The sequence below is a fragment of the Equus przewalskii genome, unplaced genomic scaffold, assembly GCF_037783145.1.
Source record: "Equus przewalskii isolate Varuska unplaced genomic scaffold, EquPr2 contig_12823, whole genome shotgun sequence".
NCBI classification, from domain to species: Eukaryota; Metazoa; Chordata; class Mammalia; order Perissodactyla; family Equidae; genus Equus; species Equus przewalskii.
In genome coordinates this window covers 2,737-22,004 of record NW_027227102.1, presented here as the reverse complement: position 1 = coordinate 22,004, position 19,268 = coordinate 2,737, and the positions used below count along the sequence as shown (strand labels likewise).

The 19,268-nt window shown below is 41.4% G+C and overlaps 2 long non-coding RNA genes across 5 annotated transcripts; both read right to left on the bottom strand.

Annotated features, from left to right (window-relative positions):
- Positions 1-1,524: 1,524 nt before the first annotated feature.
- Positions 1,525-6,145, bottom strand: LOC139081277 (uncharacterized). Its single transcript, XR_011536388.1, has 4 exons — positions 5,235-6,145; positions 4,989-5,134; positions 4,699-4,843; positions 1,525-4,367 (listed from the first exon to the last, which is right to left on the bottom strand). It is a non-coding gene; the product is annotated as an uncharacterized lncRNA (long non-coding RNA).
- A 2,541-nt stretch (positions 6,146-8,686) lies between these two features.
- On the bottom strand, positions 8,687-16,002 carry LOC103545241 (uncharacterized). 4 transcript variants are annotated; one of them, XR_011536385.1, is made up of 5 exons: positions 15,837-16,002; positions 14,927-15,036; positions 13,767-13,925; positions 12,785-12,953; positions 8,687-10,838 (listed from the first exon to the last, which is right to left on the bottom strand). It is a non-coding gene; the product is annotated as an uncharacterized lncRNA (long non-coding RNA). The 4 variants fall into 4 exon arrangements; XR_011536387.1 differs by having other exon boundaries at positions 12,785-12,948; XR_543371.2 differs by lacking the exons at positions 13,767-13,925; positions 14,927-15,036; positions 15,837-16,002 and having other exon boundaries at positions 12,785-13,751.
- Between the last annotated feature and the right edge of the window lie 3,266 nt (positions 16,003-19,268).

Genomic DNA, 19,268 nt, shown 5'->3' with positions numbered 1-19,268 from the left:
TCTGATGGATGACCTGGGCCTAAAGGGCCCCCTGGTGTGACCTGGGGTTTGAGAGGACAGGGGTGATGGTGGGGGTGAATCTCATCCAGGTCCTGCCCATGCTCTCTGCCCCTGTACCCAATGCTTCCCTCCTAAATTGAGATGCCAGCAATGTCCTCAGTTCCCCTCTGATCACTCACATCTCACCGTCATGAGGAAGTCCTTCTTACTCTAACCTCCTTCTTTCCTGCTGTTCCTTCTCCCGCACTCCCAGGCTCTGACCTCTCTCTCTCCTCCTCTGCCCTCCTGCGGTAGGAATGGCTCACTTCCCACTAAGGGGCAGCTCTAGGGGATAGGCTGGGCTCTAGGTGAGGCTGAAGGCAGGAAGGGCTCCTGGGCCAGGGGTGGGGGAGGAGGATGGGCACAGCCAGAGGAGAAGCTGAAGAGCTGGGGGAGGCAATGAAGGAAGATGTTTCCACATCATCATTTTTCTCTCATGGTCCAAGGCAGCCATCCTTCCCCCAGGCCCAGGGACATGGAAACAGCAGCAGGAAGAGGAAAATATTCCACATGGAAGAAAAATACAAGAGATTTCTCCAGATGCTTTTTTATTTCTCTTGCCTATTCTAGTCAATTTTCTATGACCAAAGTTTTTGTTTTAGGAAAGTCTCCAAATATTAAGAAATTAAATTATTAATGTCTCAGCACTTGAGACTGAAAAAACAGCAGCTTTAACAAAGAAAGGTATGTATGGAGAACTGGCCATAGTGTGTTGGGTCCTTAGGCTGTACTGAACAAACTCGAACGTGGTGCTGAAGTGAGAGCCACCTGTTTGCCTGTGTGAGCTTGGACGGCTCTAGAACCTCTGTGTCCTCTTTAGAAAGTGAAATCACCTGAAAGAGCTCCCTATGAACAAAGCTGGAAAAATTTGGGCAGTAAAATAACAATAGTCTTGGATTATAACCAAAAATATAAAATAAATATTGATTCACACTGAAATAGATAAGCGATTGAAAATTTTTAAATGGGGGAGAAGGGACAAATCTTCCTTACAGAAGAATTCCAAATAATGTCTCTCATGAACATAGATGCAAGAGGATCCCCTGCCAGGAGGTGGAGCTTACTTTCTCTCCCCTTGAACGTGGGCTGGACATGGCGACTCACTTTTAAAGAATAGAATATGGAGAGGGAAAAGTTACAGAAACTTGGCAGACGTAATTTAATCAGAGGTAAATGTCATGTTGACATCATGTTCCCCCTGACATGAGGTGATGAGAAGGGCACTTCACTTCTATGGTGTTCTTCCCCCAAACCCAGAACCCCAATCTAATCACGAGAAAACATCAGACAAACCCAAACTGAGTGACATTCTACAAATTATCTCCCCAATAATTTTCAAAACTTTCAAGGTTACGAAAACAGGTAAAGACCAAGAAACTCAACAGATCAGAAGAGACTAACAAGACATGATAACTTCATGCGTATTAAGCTATCCTGGATGGATCCCGGAACAAAAAATAAAAAGGACAATAGTGGACAAATTGGTAAAATCCAAATAAATTCTATAGTTTACTTAGTAGTATTACACCGATGTTAGTTTCTTACTTTCTTAGTCTTGACATGGTTTTGTAAGATATTAACATTAAGGGAAGCTGGGTGAAGGGTATATGGGAAATCTGTGTTCTAGCTTTATAACTCTTCTGCAAACTAATATTATTCAAAACATAATTTTAAAAACTGAAATGAAATAGACAATCCAAATAGATCTAGATCTACATAAGAAATTGAATCAGTAATTAATAACATTCCAAAACACCAGGCCCAGATAGGTTCACTGGTGAATTCTACCAAACATTTAGGGAAGAAATTATAACAATTCTCGACAATCTCTTCCAGAAGATAGATGCAGAAGGAACACTTGCTAACTCATTCTAAAGGCCAATATTACCCTAATACCAAACCCAGACAAAGACATTGCGAAAAAAGAAAACTATGGACCAATATCTCATGAACATAGACGCAAAAATCCTCAACAAAATATTAGCAAATATAACTCACAAGGTATAAAAACAACGATATGCCATAACCGAGAGGGATTTCTCCCAAGTATACAATGCTAGTTCAACATTAGAAAATCAATTAATGTAACCCATCACATCAACAAGCTAAAAAGGAAAATTCACAGGACCATCTCAATAGATGCCGAGAAAGCATCTGACAAAATCAAACACTCATTCATGATAAAACCTCCAAGCAAACCAGGAATAGAGAGGGAACTTCCTCAATCTGATAAAAAAAATCTACCAAAAACCCACAGCTAACATCAGACTAGATAGTGAGAAGTGGGAGCGAGAAGCTTTCCTGCTAAGATCAGGAACAAGGCAAGAATGTCCCCTCTCACCACTCCTTTTCAACATCAGACTGGAAGTCCTAGCTAATACAGGACCAAAATTTTTTTTAAAAAGGCAATAAAAGGTATACAGAGGGGGAAGGAAGAAATAAAACTTTCTCTGTTGGCAGACGACATGATTTTCTATGTAGAAAATCCAAAGAATCAACAACAACAACAACTAACTCCTGGAATAACAACTAACAAGCAATTACAGCAAAATGCAGGACACAAGGTTGATACGCCAAAGTCGATCACTTTCCTACAGATCAGCAATGAACAACTGGAAGCTGAAACTAAAAACACAATACTATTTACAGTAGCACACAAAAAATTAAATACTTAGGTATAAATCTATCAAAATATGTACAAGATCTATATGAGGAAAATTACAAAACTCTGATGAAAGAAATCGACGAACTAAATAAATGGAAAAATATTCCACGTTCATGGATAGGAAAATTCAATCTTGTCAAGATGTCAGTTCTTCCCAACCTGATCTCTAGATTCAACAGAATCCAAATTAAAATCCCAGCAAGTTATTTTAGATATTGACCGCTGATATTCTCAATATCCCAGCAAGAACATTGATGAACTCATTCTAAAGTTTATCTGGAGAGGCAAAAGAGCCAGAGTAGCCAGCACACCATGAGACAGCAGAGTCAGAGGACTCATGCAGCTGGACTTCAAGACTTACTGTAAAGCTACAGTAATCAACACAGTGTGGTATTGGTGAAAGATGAAGTCATGCCCCCAGGTAAGCAGCCCCAAGGGTGGGGGTAGAGGTTGCGAGGGGCATGTGGGGGGTATTTGTACTGTGAGGGGATCCCTTCAAACTTATCCTGCACCACAGGCCTGCAGATACCACCCGTCTACACTCCTGGAATTTGTTGCCTAGTTCCAACTCTCAGCTCCCCACCCCGACCCCACTCCAGGCCTCAGGGCTCCCTCTCCCACACGCTTCCCTCCCTGCACAGTCCATAAAGAGTTCCCATCTAAGAGGTCATTGTTTTTTAGGCGGTGGGGACACCCAATCTTTTCTTTCTCATAATGCTATATCCTTGTACAAGGCCAGTCATAGCCCCTGGGCCACTGATCTCTGTCCCCCAGAGGCCTTTACCTAAGACAGGAAGCTAGCTTGGCTACACAGTACAGATGACCTTAAATAGGGTCCAAAAATGGGAGAGGCCTAATTCCTGACTTCCAACGAACCCAGCCCCCTGCCCTGTCTCCGTCCCCAGTGACCCTCTCATACAGGATCCCCAGCCCCACCCCACAGCTGAGCTGGCCCAAGCTGAGGAGTTGCTGGAGCAGCAGCTGTAACTGTCCCAGGCCCTACTGGAAGGGCAACAATGGGCTTGGGAAGCCCACACCCTGGTGCTCAAGACCCAGAAGCTGAAGGAACAGATGAGGAGACACAGAAAGAGCCTGAGAGGAGACACCTAAGCTTTCCACCAGTTCCCACTTCACCCTCCAACAATGGAAATATTGTGCACCAGCCCTCTGAGCTCTTCAATCAGAAACATCCCAGCCTCCCCCAGGCCACTAAGAAAAATGGAAGACACCTCTACAAAGGGCCAGAAATTGGAAAAAAGTGGAGAGCCATGGTCTCTGAAGTCTTTTTAGTCACATCCCCCACTTTGACCCCTCCCACTGACCTCTGCCCCACAGCAGGGCACACAGTCCTTACAGGAATATACCCTGGATCATGCCCTAAAACAACCTCACCCCAAATCCAATAAAGAGACGGAGCATTTACAGACATCACAGACGCATGTGTTTTTTAGTTTTGTTGAAAAAAAGTTCTGACAAATCAGGAAATGGAGGTTTAGGAGTGGTGGTGATGCAAAAGAGGGAAGCCATGAGGTGGGGATTGGGGATTGTCAGGGGTAGGTGGCATTAGTGTCTCCTTTGCTCCTACCCATGGTGTCATCTCTTGAAGAGGGACAGCTGTCACATTCCAGAATGGGTAGGTAACTCCTCTACCATGTCTGTTCAACTCAAAAGAAAACACGGCATGATTAGGATAAGCCACAGAGAAGAAGAAGTGATGTTGGCAGAGACACACGCACCCATACATGCAGTTGTTTATGTGGTGTGTGGGTGCAGAGGATAGACTTGAGGGTGGGAAAAAGAAATGTGACAGGAAAAGAAAGAGACCCAATATAGAGGTCAACTAACATCCCAAAAGGGCATCAAGACCAGGGGGCCATGAACCTGTCAAGTGTCCAATATGCAGGAGATGCTTTGCTAAGTAATAGGATTTATAACAAAAACACAAAAGAACAAGGGGAATCTAAATAGTTGGGGAGGCCAGTTTCAATACTCACTGTAGGAGATGTCTATCTCATCAGGCAGCTCACTAGTATTGACCTCAAAGCGATCCTACACATCATTGAGGATCTTGGCATCATTCTCACCTGACACAAATGTGATGGTCAAGCCTTCGGGGCCAAACTGGCCTGCTGTGGCCACCTGGAAGGACACAGAGGATAGAACTGGAAGACCCCCAAAAAGAGAAGACACCCAAAAGGAGGGATGAAGATGGAAGGTTGCAAAGTTGCAGAAAATAGAGGGTTGGGGGAGGACAATGGGGTGTTCTCCTTGGTGTGGGGCTTACCCGATGCAGGTGGGTGTCAGAATCCTCAGGCATGTCACAGTTAAAGGCAATGTTCACCTGCTCCATGTCCATGCCTCGGCTGAATAGGTTGGTAGCCACAAGAATTCGTCATTGAAAATCTTTAAACTGCTTGATACCAAGAAAGTCTTCACGAGAAAGGAAATTAGAAAAATGTTGAAAGTCCCTTCTCTCCAGGGCCTCTTTTCCTCCCAAGGACACAAAACATCTTCCCCATCTCTGACTCACCTCTCCTCCTGGGGCATCCCTCGGTGGATGGCAATGGCTGGGAAGTTCTGCTCCACCAGGCACTGGGCCAGGGCAATGCAAAGCTACACAGACTTCACAAGATCACCACGTGTGCGTGTGTGTGTGTGTGTGTGTGTGTGTGTGAGTAAGAATGGGGATGTATGTTCATGGGTGTATGAGAGAAATGATGGGCGAGAGAGTTTTCAGTGATTACACTCTTCTAAAGGAATTCCCCTCAGTCTCCATCACATATTTCCTCTTCTGCTCTAAATATAACTTAGCTTCTCTCTCTTGGCTCTGAGTCTTCCTGAGCAGACATGTTACAGAGAAGATGTAGAGAACAGTAACCAAAATTACCAGATATGTTAGGAGACAAGGATGAAGACACCTCTTGAAGAAGTGGTAAAAATTAGAACTAAAGTCTAGAAAGACCATGACCAATATACCCGCTCATCAAAATACCAAACATAAGCAACCTACCCTATTCCAGAAAGTAGTTTTTAGTGATGATAAACCACACAACAGGTACAGTGATGGAAGGCTTTTCCTCAGTCAGTAACACAAGAAAAAACAAACAAACAAATTTAAGGACCTAACACCCCCAAGATATTTGGGGACTTTTATGAACTTATTAAACCCCTCAAGAGTTTTCATATTTTGAGGTTTGTTTATTGAGGTTCTTATTTACTGAGTACCTGTTGGTGCCAGCCATGGAACAGAAAAGTAGTTTCCACCTTGTTCATGCTCAGCCCCTCAAAAAGACCTTTATATTGTCATTTAAAAGAATTACATTTAAGAGAATTTCTCCACCATTCTCTCTCAAATCACATACATGGTTTTCTCAACACAAGGGTACTTAATACAGGTTTCTCCTACAGTTGGAGATATGTTCATGCTCCTACTGGGCCTTGAACAACTAACCGGGTGGAACTCAAGGACATCCAGAAGGTCAAAGAGCTTCTGCTTCTTCTCCTGATCCTTCAGTTTCACGTAGCACTGCTGCAATCCATGCAGCCTCAGCTTCATCTCATCATCCATGATCTCCATTGGCTGGGGGAAGTAGGGGGAGGAAGAGGGTGGTGAACGGGAGTAGGTGCTGGGGGTTGGAAGTCTAAACAGAGCAGGCATCACTGAGGACAAAGCCATGCAAGAAGTGAGGCGGAAGCAGCCCAGGTAAGAGTAGCAAGTGCAAAGGTCCTGAGCTGGGGGTGCTCAGATTAATTTCCAGGTAAAGCAATTAATTGGGAAATATTCTGTACAGGGCCATGTGCCTCTGACACTTGGAGTCTGGGCTCTAAATCTGTGTTTGAACCTTAACCCAGTCAAGGATATTTGATGAAAACTCAGCCCTACATTCAGGCTCCCTTGTTTTGCTCTCTTCCGCCCAAATGTAGTGAAAATTTATTCTGAGTAAGAATATAGATGAACATATAGGGTTTTCACAAGTGCTTGGCAGCTCCGCAGTTTTCTTGGTTAGGATTCCTGGTCAGTGGGAGAGATGCTCTAAGTGAAACTGCCCATTCCTCTAGGCTCTCTCCCCTCTGGACGCTCCCTTTCCTGTGTATTTGTTTAGACTATCGGAAAGGGATTTTCCTAGGCCACATTTTCTTAGATCTGCAGGAAAAGGGCTTCTTTAAATTGCTAATTATTTGATCTCAATCTTCCTCTAGAAGGTATTTCAAGTAGACATTTAAAAGCCAATTTTGTATTTTTTCAAGATTACAGCTATCAAGAATTTTCATTTTTGTAAGCAAGGACTTTTACACACAATTCTACGTGATAAGTTCTTCCTTAAATACATCATAAGAATTTGTTTTTCTCTCCAGGTGGTTTAGCACATTCCCCACTTGTTTCTCATATGGCCTGAGGTGCTGAAAGCTGAGGAGCCAATCACTACTGGACATAAGGCTTGACTGTATCCCACATAAATATGGTATCTAGATCTCTGCTATAGTACGTTGACTTTTGTTGTGTTTATTTTTAACTGCCCCACTTAAATTATGCATTATAATATAAGCCACCTGAGTTCCTTTTGCCAACTAAGAAAATAAACACACATCGTCATCATCAACATCATCATATTTACGAATATTCAGTATTTCCCTTTTGTTCTTCATGAAGGAGAATCTCAAAGTTTCCAAAGTCCACTGGGCATTGACTCTGGATTGAGGCATCGTGTCTCACTTCCACCCAATTTTCTATTGTCTGTAGTAGACCTAGAGGGGAGAGCTGGGGTGGGGAGCAGGGCATGGGACTCAGGGAGTACCTGTCTGTTCAAAATCAATGTGAATATAAAATCAAAATAAAACATCAGGGCAGAACTTATCTAAGTATCCTATAGGAATTACGATGAAGTCCTAGTCAGCTCTACTCTTAACTTGAAGGACTGTGGGGTGTGTCTTCACCATACTAAGTCCTTGATTGAATCTTACTTGAACAACTCTTCCTTCAGAAGGACAGTAAGTGGTGACCAGGGACATTTCATGAAATTCCTCAGCAAATCATGAAACCAGATATGGAGATGGGTAATTTTTTTTTTTCTTGAGGAAGATTCACCCTGAGCTAACATCCACTGCCAATCTTTCTCTTTTTGTATGTGAGCTCCTGCCACAGCATGGCCACTCACAGATGAGTGGTGTAGGTCTGCACCCAGGAACAAAACTCGGGCCACCAAAGTGGAGTGCAGTGAATTTAGCCACTTGGCCTCACCAAGGCTAGCCTGGGAAAAATCTTTTATTGTGTAAAGAACAGTGTAAGAGTTTAAATGCATAATCAATCTCTGGAAAGATACACAAGCAACTGGTAGCAAAAATTCCTCGGGGGTGGTAACTGAATGGCTAGGTGCAGTGGAAAGAGTGTGACTTACCTTCCGCTTGTGAGATTTACAGATGTGGGACACATCTCTACAGTATAAACAGGCAAAGTTTACGGGGGCTAAAGTTTATACCATTTGGAGGTGTCCTTTAGTAAACAGAATGCAAAGTATAAATACAAAATTAGACACAAAAGTGAGTAATTATAAAGAAGGGTCTTGCGCAGGTGAGGGGAACTGGAACTTATCTTCATTAGCTCAGGGTCACTCCACCTCAGGCTGCAAACATGACCTGGAAGCCCTCAGGAAGTTTCTCCAGCTGAAGCAGGAGCTGAGGGGACAAGGACAGCTGAAGGGACATCCCCCTACTGATGTCTCAGAATCCTTTGACACCTGTGTCTCCAGTGTTTCCCCTCAGAGTCAGTGGGATGGGCCAACTCTATTCAGACTCTCCTGTCCCCTCGGTGGATCAAGACAACTTTGACAATCTCACGAAAGCTACAGCCTTGCCCCACACCTGCCCTCAGCTAAAATCACTCACCTGCATTCCCACACAATTAGCCACTATGCCACGGGGCCAGCCCCAATCAGAGTTTTGGGTTGTTTTTTTTTTCCTTCCAATTCAAGTATAAAACACACAGACCATCAATGAATAGTTTAATGAATTTTCACCAAATTAACATATCCCTGGTACAGCCACACAGGTCAAGAAAAAGAGTATCACCAGCACCACAGAACACCCCCCTCAGTCACTGATCTCTTCCTTTTCCCCACAGGTAACCACTTATCTGATGTCAGGCAATATAGATTAGTTTTACCTATTTAAAAATCTGGAGTATAGTAAGATGAGAGCAATTAGGATGCTAACAAGGACTCAAAACCACAATATAAAGACATATTTTGGGAAAGAGAAGGCATTCTGTCAGTTTTCTAGTATGAGCACAGATGGATAAGATGATATTAGATCTGTTCTTTATCCCCCATGAGTTAAAATTAGGTGGAAGGTAATGGAAATAGATCAGCATGACAAAGAGTGCCCTATGGAAAATCTCCAAAGTCAGAATGAGAGTTTTAGGTGGTGGTGAGGTCTCCATCAATCAGGATGTTCAAGCACAAGGAGAAACTTAAAAAGGATATTATAAATGGGATTCACCTTTGGAATGGATGGCCCTTACAGTCTTTTCAGAGTTCACTTACTGTGATGTTTTTCAAAGCATAGCTAGAGATGAGGATCATAGTAATAATTAGGAACATTTCACTAAGTCCTGCTAGCACAGGAGAGAGTTCACTGCCTATGGAAATTAGTCAAAGAGAATTCCCTTGAATTCTCCTAGAAAGTCATGCCACTGAGCTAACCTGCTTTTCTTATTCCACATTTTGTTTTACATATTTCAAGTTTCCCTTGTTTATTTACCTTCCATTTCATGTAGTTACACTTATGTTTTTACATTATCTTTTATTTTAACGTTTCTTTGCCTTCCTAATAGTCCCATTGTACTCCCTAAAAACTGTTCCAGTTTTAAATTAAACAAGCATATCTTTCCAGTACTCACTTATGTTTCTTAATTTTTTTGACAAGATTGTCAGAGGGCCTCTCTCTAAGCCTCAGTTTACAACCCTCAGAATAACTGTGTACAAATGAATAAATAAGTTGAGTTATTTGATTTATAAGCACCAAGAGCAGGATCTGGCTTATTTTGGTGGAAAGAAAATGTATTTGATGGCTATGGGTGAAGAATGATATAAGAAGTATAACTTTCAAGCTAATAGAGGAGATTAAGTTTTCTGAAAGTTTAAATACTTGATTAATCCCAAAGAAAGTAAGAAATAAGAATCGAGGAACAAAGAAGAGACGAGACAAATAGAAATATGGTAGACTTCACTCTTACTACATTAGGAAATATATATGGAGTAAAGACTCTCATTTTGTTGTTTTGTTTCAACAAGTCAGCTCTGACTCCTGGTGACCCTATTAATGTGTGATGTCCACAATGTCGTGTCCTCAACAGCTCTTTTCAGCTTCTCTAGACTCATGCCTATGCCATCCTTTATGGAGTCAATCCATTTCACATTTGATCTTCCTCTTTTCCTGCTACCTTCTACTTTTCTCAACATTATTGTGTTCTCCAAAGATTTCTGCTTTTTCATGATGTCTCCAAAGTAGGACAACCTCAGTTTGGTCATTTTTGCCTCAAGTGATAGTTCAGGCTTAATTTGCTCTAGGAACCATTTGCTCATCTTTCTGGCAGTCCATGGCCTCCGTGGAGCTCTTCTCCAACACTACATTTCAAGAGAATCAATTCTTTTCCTGTCAACCTCCTTCACTGTCCAGCTTTAGCATCCGTACATAGTACAAGGGTGTGGACTATCTTGGCTTTGGTCCCTAATGACACTTCCTTCCACTGGATCTTTCCTAATTCTTTTGTTGATGCCCTTCCAAGTCTCAGTCTTCTCTTGATTTCTTGGCTGCAGTCTGCACTTAAATTGGTGACTGCACCAAGGTAAACAAAATATTTCATAATTTCAATGTCTTCATTGTCTACATGAAAGTTGTGTAGTTCTTCTGTAGTCATGATTTTTGTCTTCTTGATGTTCAAATGCAGTCCTGCTTTGGCACTTTCTTCTTTCACTTTCATCAAAAGTCGTTTCATGTCATTGCTGCTTTCTTCCAGTACGAAGGTGTCATCTGCATAACTGAGATTGTTGATATTTCTCCCACCAATTTTCACTCCCCCTTCATCTGAGTCCAGCCCAGTTTTTCACATGATGTGTTCTGTGTACAGATTAAACAGCTAGGGAAATAAAATGCACCCTTGTCTGATACCTTTGCCTATAGACTCTCATTAAAATACAAAAATTGTCAGACTCTATAAGATCAAATCCAATTATATGTTTGATCTTGTGAAGAAACACATTCCAAACTTAAGAGCATACAAAAGTTGAAAAATAAAATAAGTAGTCATTTAAAAACCAATTTTGTATTTTTTCAAGAGTACAGTTATAAATAATTCTCATTTTTGTAAGCAATGACATTTACACACAAATCTACATGTTAAATTCTTTCCTAAATACATCATAAAAATTTGTTTTTCTCTCCAGGTGGTTTAGTACATTCTCCATTTGTTTCCCTTACTGCCTGAGGTGCCAAAAGCTGAGGGTACAACTAGTACTGAACATACATAATGCTTGACTGTATCCCTCACAAATGGGATATCTGGATCTTTGCTTTAAGATGCTGATTTTTTATTGTTTATTTTTAATTGTCCCACTTAAATTGTGCACTGGAATGTAAGCCACCTGAGTTCCCTTGCCACATAGGAAAATAAACACTCAGACATCATTATCATCATTATATTTCCGTACATGCAGTATTTCCATTTGGGCCTTCATGAAGGAGAATCTCACAGTTTCTAAAGTCCACTGGGCATTGACTCAATCAAGGCACCTTGTCTTTTTGAAATAATTCTCTACTGTCTATAGTAGACACGGAGGGGACAGTTGGAGAAAGTTAACTGGCATTGGGGTGTGGAGCAGAGAATTGGACCCAGGTAGTGGCTGTCTGTTCAGAACCAATGCAAATATAAGATCAAAACAAAACATCAGGGTAGAAATTATTTAAGTGTCCTACAGGAATTATGACAAGTCTTGGACAGCTCCATTGTTAACATGAAGGACTGTGGGGTGTGTCTCCACCATACCAAGTCCTTGGCTTGAATCTCACTTGAACAACTGTTCTTTTGGAAGGACAATAAATGGTGCCCTTGGACATTTCATGAAATTTCTCAGCAAATCATGCAACTAGATACGGAAATGGGAAAAATCTTTTTATTGTGTTAAGAACAGTGTAAGAGTTTAAATGCATAATCAATCTCTGGAAAGACACACAAGCAACTGGTAACAAGAGTTCCTCAGGGGTGGTAACCAAATGACTAGGGGCAGCAGAAAAAGGGTGACTTACCTCCCACTTCTGAGATGTACAGATGTGGGAAACATCTGTACAGTAGAAATAGGCAAGGTTTATGGGGGCTAAAGTTTACACTTCTAGGGGATGTTCTTTAGTAATAAGAATGCAAAAATATAAATACAAAATTAGACACAAAAGTGAGTAATTATGAAGAAGGAGCCTGCGTAGGTGAGGGGAACTGGAACTTATCTTCATGATCTCAGGGTCACCCCACTTCAGGCTGTAAACATGACCTGGAAGCCCTCAGGAAGTTTCCCCAGCTGAAGTAGCAGCTGAGGGGACAAGGACAGCTGAAGGGACCCTCTCCCACTGGTGTCTCAGAATCTTTTGACACACACCTGTGTCTCCAGTGTTTCCCTCAGAGTCAGTGGGATGGGCCGACTCTATTCAGACTCTCTTGTCCCCTCGGTGCATCAAGACAACTTTGACAATCTCAGGAAAGCTATGGCCTTACCCAACACCAGCCCCCACCTAAAATCCCTCACCTGCATTCCCACACAATTTTCATGCAATTTTCAGGTGGTTATGAGACCCCTGAGACCAAGGGTCTTTGGTCTCTGTCTACACTTTCTCTCAGAGAGTGAAATAGGAATTTCTGGGGACAGCAACTCTCCAGCTGTCTCCTACCTGGCCCTCCCTCTCAATGACAATCCTATTTCCCGTCATCGATAATAATATAGTTTTTAAATCCTCACTCCCTGCCCTATCAGAGGGTAAGCTCCAGTCCTTGCCCAGGTGGAACCAATGGATGAGAGGAAGCACACAGTGACTCACCTGGATTGAGAAGAGGAAGAGGAGGAGATTAGAAGCATTTTCACTTCAAAATATCTATCTTCATTGGAGGTTTGGTTTGAAATTGTAACCAGGATCTCTTGATTCTTCAGAATCCGCGATGCCCCCACCGGATCTGGGTTACCTTCATACTTGTTTTTTAAACTCTGTACTGAGGAAATTTTCAACACACACAAAAGTAGAGAGAATCTGCAGTAAAGCCTGACCTTCACTCAGCACAGCATCAATCACACCCCATCGGGATTCATCCATACCCCAACCATCACCCACACTGTGTTGTTTTGAAGTAAACCCGAGACTGTATACTTTTTCATCTCTGGGTAATTTTTTTGGAGAGACCACTGATTAGTTTCTTTAAAAATGAGAGAGAGGGAGGAGACTGATGAAACTGACAAACTATCTTCCAATACAATTAAGAAAGAGGATTCTCTGAGAACTTAAATTGTCTTGCTTTGTACTGAATGCTCAGCATCTCTCAGGCACCCAACAAAAGTAATCAGCAGCTCAGAGCTGAGAAGCCAAAGATAAACAACACTATTTAAATTCTTTTGTCTCTTTTCTGAGCAGCATTATTCACTTCTGAATGATAAATGGACATTTCTATTCCCAACCTTGCAAAGGGAATCCCAAGCTCAGATGAAAATAAAATTCTCCCCTTGGTTACTTTGTACTTGTGAGGGCGCCCCCTCTCCATAGACCTGACTTCCAAGTGGGTGGGATGGAGGAAGAGCAGGGCAAGAAAACAGAATGGCTAGTGAGCCATTTTCTGGACATGTCCATGGATAACAGGAACTGCAGACAAAAGATTCAGAGCCAAGAACAGTGTTTCCTGTGCTGCGTTTCTTTCAGGAAAATTCCCCTAGCACAGACAGAGCAAGAGCAATAGAAAAGCGCATGGGATCAGGACAAGGGGAGAGGTTTGGTCCTGCGCTTGCATTCCCACATTTCCAGCTTGTCATCGTACCTGGACTAAACTCCACCACAGTGGATACAGCAGGATGGCAGAAATACAAGGCCTCATTCCCTCTGGTGCAGCCTCCTGGAGAACATCTCATGAGGGTTTCTGAGAAATTCCTTACAGAGTGGCCTACCAGCACCAATTACCCCAATTATTCCACCTTGACTGAAAAATTAGCAATAGGAGATGATTTCCTATAATAGGCTTATTATCATAGAGAAACAGAGTTTTTATTCACAGGAGGATTACTTCAAATAGTGGAGTCGTCTCTCAGAAAGCCATGGCTTGTGGCATTGATGACCATATACTGTCTGTTTTACACTAACCCTTTTTAAGACAATTTCCCACTTCCACACTAGGCTTTTCTTCACATGCAGAAGCTGTAGCATCATCATCTATAAAATGGGGAAATAACAGACCTGTTGTAAGGATAAGTGAGTCCCTGGGAATTCAATAGTCTACACTGGCAAGTAACCAGCACTCAATAATTGTTAATTTTCTCCATTCTTTCCTCTTCATCCTAGATTTAATTAAGACGTAGCACTGAAGGTATGGAAACCCAATAGACAGGAAGGGAGATCTAAATGGCCAGTACATGTGGAAAAATGTTCAGGCTGGGTAGCAACAAAGGATTGAAAAGTGAAACAAGACATTATTTTTCTTCTACGAAATTGGCTGAAAAAAAGAAAAGCCAGTTTTGGCAGAGTTTGGGAGCCAGGCCCTCTCAGGCCAGACTTGTAGAAGCACAAATTGGAACAACTTTTCAGGGGCGAGTGCTACAGCTTCTGCATGTGCAGACATGTCCAGTGTAGAAGTGGGAAACTGTCCTAAAGTTGTCTTAAGTGGCTTCCCTACTGGGTGGTAGATGGCTGGTTTTTCACTTTATCAGCGACAATTAATACCTTTGTTCTTAACTGATTCCTAAGACTTGGGGGTTTCTTCAGGGGGAGCTGCTGAAGGAGGCAGCTGAGTAGACAGAATCCTCCCTGAGGATTTTCCTGCATGTCCCCCAGACAGTGTGGCAGACTACCTCCCACAGGGACCTCAAAGTTGCATATTCTGCTGTGTGACCAGAGCTGAGGAGAGATCCTACCAGCCCCAACTCACAGCTGCCACATGAAATTTGGAGTCTGGAAATTCTCTTTATTTTTCTTGAAGGAACTCACGTGTTGGCTTCTTTATTGACTCAGGAAACGATGACACTGGATATGGACAGTGTCTCTAAAATTGACTCGCTGGAGGGTAGTAGTCTGAAAACTTAGCTCATTTTCCGATACTGAAAGGGAATGAAAAGTCAGGTATTCTAGTGTTTGTAATGCACACACAGGAATCAAAACACAGAATCTCCAGGACTGCAGAAGTAGAGACCAGTGTCTTTCTGATGTGTGTGATTCCTGGAGAGCAGTGTTTGAGATCCTGGATTTTCCAAAGAACTTATTTACTGAGCAAGTATTTCCCTTTCTTGCAATGAAGTCAGGCAAAAGGGAAGCCACCTTGCAACCAAGTGAATAGATGAGAAGATGAAATGAGGTGTTCTGGGAGAAATCAAAGAGGGCTCTTTCCCTGAGGTGTTCTTCTTTTTAGGGTTCTCAAAATCAATGTGCTTAGGGTTATAACCACACCCTTTTTAAACAAGTCCTAACTGAGAGGGCATTTAGCAAGTCTTTGACATAGTTTAAACGCTGAAAAGTCAGGGCTTGATTCAAAGATAGTGATCATTCCAGGATGACTGAGTCTCCCAGGTGTCAATAGAGAAGTTGGCCAGGGACTTTTCCCAAGGACCAAAAAGAAGAGCATCCAGGAGATAAGGTCATCCTACAACCAGGCACCAGACAGGGCTCAGTGTGAGCAGATCACAGGTGTCTGTTCCTGTTCAGACTCCAGTGCTCAACACCCAAAGCCAAAGGATTGAGGAGGTGATGGAGGAAGATGTTTCCACATTATCATTTGTCTCTCATAGTCTGTGGGAGCCATCCTTCCCCCAGGCCCAGGGACATGCAAAGAACAGCAAGAGCGGGGAGCTCTTCCAAGTGAAAGAAAATAAAGGCGTTCCTCCCTCCCTCCCATTCCTCTTACCTTGATGGCCAAAGTTCGTGGTAGAAGTTAAACTGAGGTACTTTTGACCAAATCCCACAATCCCTAGATTTAGAGAGTTTTCTGTATTTCAAAGATGTCATTTAGGAAATCTTCAAACAGAAGTCTTCAAACAGGAGCGAACAGTATTAAGGATATCCTAATGCTGGGGCATTGAAACAAGTGATTTCAAGAAATGTTCAAAATATGCATAGAGAAATAACCATCCATGTTAGACTAGTAAAGACTATACTAAATAAAGTGTGATATGTTGATTGTTGAAGTCAGAATAACTTGTTCTCTTTTAATTTTTATTTTGAAATAATTTCAAACTTAGAGAAAGCATGCCGGTATAGCACAAGAAGATCCTATATACCTTTTTCCAGATTCACCAACTGCTAACATTTTGCCACTTTTGCTGCATATATAATGATATGAAAATAAATTGTAGATATCTCTGCCTTGTTACTCACAAAGGTTTTAGCGTATGTTTCCTAAGAACAAGGACATTTTCTTTCATACTCAGAGCACAATAATCAAAATCAGGAAAGTTAACATTGACTCAATACTATTGTCCCTATTCAGATGTCCCAAATTGTCATAGTAATATTTATAAGCACTTGTTTTCCAGTCCAGGACCTAATCCAGGAACATGCACTGCATTCAGTTGTCACGTATCTTTAGTGTCCTTTAACCTGGAACAGTTCCTCAGATTTTATTTCTTTTTAATGATGTTGGTATTTTCGTAGAGCACAGGCCCTATATCATGGAAAATTCTTCAACTTGGGTTTATCCAATGTCTCATCATGATTAGATTCAAGTTATGCATTTCTGGTAGGAATATTGCAGAAGGGATGTTGCATCCTTCTCAGAGCATCACATCAGGAAGCCCACTGTGGGTGATGTCAACTTGATCACTGGGTTAAGGCAGTGCCTCCCAAGTATTTCCAGGATAAGGTTACTGTTTTCCATTATAATTGAGAAGGAACTGGAGGGGAGATACTTTGAAAATATGTAACTATCCTGTTCTTCAACAAACATTCACTCACTAGTTTAGCCTTCCTTGATGATTCCTGTGTGTATCCATTATTACTACTATGGTTGCAAAACAATGATTTTTCAAACTCCATTCCTTCTTTTATATTTACTAATTAGCATTTCACAGTGAAGAGTAGATTTTTCCACTCTCCCTGTCCCCGAATATTTATTTACATGTCCATTTGATATCAGGATGCATTAATGGAATCTAATTTAAATCATTGGGTTATGATGGAAGGATTGGTTTTTAATTCTTGATTCTGTCACTTAGTTGCTTGTGTAAATTTGGACAGGTCACCAAACCTTGATGTGTCTTAGTGTCCTTAGAGAAGGGAAAAGCTACTTTGCAGAGTTCTTCTGAAGGTCACCTGTGACAGATTCTCAGAGACTTGTGGACAGTCTCCAAGCAATCACGCACATGTGTAACTGGAATCCCAGGAGAGGAAAGAGGGAACAGGATAGAAAAAAATACATAAAGAGATCAGCCAAAAACTTTCCAAAATTTGGTAAAAGACATGAATTTATAGATTCAATAAACTTGTTGAACCCCAAGCAGTATATACATAAATAAAACCACACCTAGTAAAACTGACCAAAACCAAAGATGAATAGAAAATCTTGAGAGCAACCAGAGGACAATTACACATTACATACAAGGGAACAGTTATCAGACTGACCAGTGAATATGTCTCTAATTTTCCATCAGAAACAATGGAGTTCAGAAGACAATGAAATGACATTTTTTAAGCACCATAAGAAAACAACCTGTTAACTCAGAACTCTACATCAGTTAAAGTGTTCTTCAGGGGAAAAAAAGAAAAGATATTTTCAGAAAAAATAAAACTACAGTTTGTTTGAAACAAGATTAGAAGAAATAAAGCACTAACAGTGTGTGAACCTAACCACTATGCCACTGAACTGGCCCCCAGAATACAAATATTTTTAAAGTGCTTATGGTACATTCACTAAGAGAAATCAAATGTTGAGACATCAAACAAGTTTCTTATAAACTTAAATGTACACTTAGCATGCAGCCCAGCAATCCCACTCCCACATATTTACCTAAGTGAATGGAAAACTTATTTCCACAGAATTGCAGGTCAATGTGTATAGCAGCTTTATTCATAATCACCAAAAACTGTAAACAAGATATCCTTCAAGAGTGGGAAGATAAACAAACACAGTACAACAGACACTAGAATACTATTCAGTGATCAAAAAGAATGAACTATCAATGCCTGCAACAACCTAGATGAACTGTTTGTTTGCTTTGTTTTGTTTTTGTTTTACTAAAACTTAAGTTTTTTAGAGCAGTTTTAAGTTCACAGCAAAATTAAAAGCACGGTACAGAGATTCCCCATATACCCTCCGCCTCCGCATGCACACAGCCTCTTCTACTATCAACATCCCTCACCAGAGTGGTACAAGCGTTACAACTGATGAACCAACATTGACACGTCATATTCACCCAAAGGCCATAGTTTACAATAGGGTTTACTTTGGTGGTGCACATTCTATGGGTTTGGATAAATATATATGACATGTATCCATCATTATGATATAATACAGAGTATTTTCACTACCCTAAAAATCCCCACCTATTCAACCGTACACCCTAGCTTAACCTTGGCAACCGTTCATCTTTTTACTGTCTTCACAGCTTTCCCTTTTGTAAGATGTCATATAGTTGGAGTCGTGTATGTAGCCTTTTCAGATTGGCTTCTTTCACTTACTAAAATGCATTTAAGGCTCCTCCGTGTCATTTCAAGACTTAATAGCTAATTTATTTGAGTGTTGAATAATATTCCATTGTCTGGATGCGCCACACTTTATTTATCCTTTCACCTACTGAAAGACATCACGGATGCTTCCAAGTTTGCGCAATTAGGAATTAAGCTGCTATAAACATTTGCGTGCAAGTTTTTACGCGGACGTACATTTTCCTCTCCTTTGGGTAGATTCTAAGGAGTGTGACTACTAGACTGTATGGTAAGAGTATGTTCAGTTTTGTAAGAAACCGTCAACTGTCTTCCAACGTGGCTACACCATTGTGCATTCCCACCAGCAGTGAATGAGGGTTCCTGCTGCTCCACATCATCCCCATCACTCGGTGTGGTCAGTGTTCTGTATTTTGGCCATGCTAACAGGTGTGTAGCGGTACCTCATTGTTGTTTTAATATGTATTTCCCTGATAACATACGACGTGGAGAATCTTTTCATATGCCTATTTACCATCTGCAAATCTCCCTTGATAAGGAATCATGTTAAGATCATTGACCCACTTTTCAATCAGGTTGTTTCTTTTCTTACTGTTGAGTTTTGAGACTTCTCTTTATATTTTGGGTAAAAGATCTTCATCAGAAGTATCTTTTGCAAATATTGTTGCCCATTCTGTGG